General features: G+C 41.6%; 1 long non-coding RNA gene across 2 annotated transcripts; it reads left to right on the top strand.

Moving 5' to 3' along the window:
- The first annotated feature begins 18 nt into the window (after window positions 1-18).
- LOC109827713 lies at window positions 19-1,327 on the top strand. Of its 2 annotated transcripts, none has more exons than XR_002243491.1 (2): window positions 19-319; window positions 893-1,327. It is a non-coding gene; the product is annotated as an uncharacterized LOC109827713 (long non-coding RNA). The 2 variants fall into 2 exon arrangements; XR_002243492.1 differs by lacking the exon at window positions 19-319 and adding an exon at window positions 338-388.
- The last annotated feature ends 391 nt before the right edge of the window (window positions 1,328-1,718 follow it).

The raw sequence follows: 1,718 nt of genomic DNA, 5'->3' as shown, positions 1-1,718 counted from the left end.
CTTCCTCCTCTGCCCCCCCCCCCCCCACACCCAAATCAACAACAGCCCCAAAATCGGAGCTCCCCCAAAATCGTCGACGGCATTTTTGCAATTGTCCTGAACCCTCAAAAAAGCCCCAAATCAAGCCTAATTTCTACCGCCGACGAACGTCCAACCTCCGATCACCGCCCGAAGCTCGCCGAAGCTCGCCACCATCGACATCCCCTTGCCCCCACTCAGCATCGCCGCCGGATCATCACCTCGACCTCCTCCTTTCCACCGCTCGAAATCGCCGACTTCGGAGCTCGCCGCCCCCGCTCAGACTCGCCGTCGAGCTCAGGTCTCCGCTCGCATCGCCTCGCCGACTTCGGAGCTCGCCGCCCCCGCTCAGACTCGCCGTCGAGCTCAGGTCTCCGCTCGCATCGCCTCGACCTCCTCCTTTCCACCTCCACTTCTCATGCTTTATTTTAACATGCTTAACTTCAAGTTCCAGCTACCTGTAAGTAGATAATAAATCAAAGAAATGAAATCTTAAGGACTGAACAGGAACTGACTAGTCTTTTTACCAACAAAGTGTGCATCTGATAAATTACTCTGTACACAGCATTTGTTATGCGAAACTGTGAGGCTTGAGATCTTGCATCATCCCCATAATGCTAAATTATTATCATAATCTTGTGTAAAACTGCATATAGAATGCACGATGAGTGGGGGAAATTTTATCTGTCATCATCCTTAAAAAAATAAAATAATATGAAATTAGCGAAGCATTTCCCATGAAAGAAATTTTGAAACCGACCCGTTATCCAATCTTATATTACTAATGATTAATTGTAAACTTAAAATATAATGTATGCCTATTTCTGTTGATCCTGTATACCGTAAATGATTTTTTGGTACTATCTTATTGCAGGTTCGAAAACTTGAGTTTCTCATAGCTTTCTTTGTTGCTGTAATGGCTGTTTGTTTTCAGAAATTGAGCTTGGTTACTCCAAGCCCAAAGCCTCAATTGATGCTGAAGGGACTATTCAATGTGCGCTCATATCAAATTCATTGAGCATGGCTAGCCTGAAAGAACATATTGATCTGTATCCTCATGACTTGCTTCATGGGTGATCTTATGGCTGAACTTAGTGTATGTTTCTTCTTTGTGAATTAAAGACATGAAGCAAGTAGTTATGTATATCTCGCACATTGTTCATGGCCGTGTTGTTTTGCTTGTGTTGTTTTGCAGGACCAAATGTTGTAACCGAAACATTTTATCTAATTGTGTTGTTTTGCTTGCATTGTTTTGCTTGCATTGTTTTGCAACAGATTTCATTATATGTGAGTTTGAGAGTTGCAGTCTCTTTCAATTTGTTGTTGATGTGTATATCCATTAATGTTATATAATTTTACTTTAATAAATATAGCAACTAAGTTTCTTTTATACAGCCCGAGAAACTACTTGAGACACATCTTTACTGCTTATAATGTGAACCCCTCATTTGCATTTAGTACACATCCTCACAACCTCGAACAAACCAATAGCCCCAAAGCTATCTATCTGCTCTCATCATACATTGGAATAAAGGCCAGTTCATGTTCAAGGTCAAGCCATACAGGTAATGTAACAACCTCGAACAAACCAATAGCATAATCAAAAAAATGTTCACGTTCATGTTCAAGGCCATACAGGTTCATGTTCAAGGTCAGTTTACAAAAAAATGTTCACGTTCTACAAAAAAATGTTCACGTTC

Source organism: Asparagus officinalis, unplaced genomic scaffold (assembly GCF_001876935.1).
Source record: "Asparagus officinalis unplaced genomic scaffold, Aspof.V1 AsparagusV1_Un386, whole genome shotgun sequence".
NCBI classification, from domain to species: Eukaryota; Viridiplantae; Streptophyta; class Magnoliopsida; order Asparagales; family Asparagaceae; genus Asparagus; species Asparagus officinalis.
The sequence above is the reverse complement of the archived record's forward strand: the minus strand, read 5'-3'. Positions and strand labels throughout refer to the sequence as shown.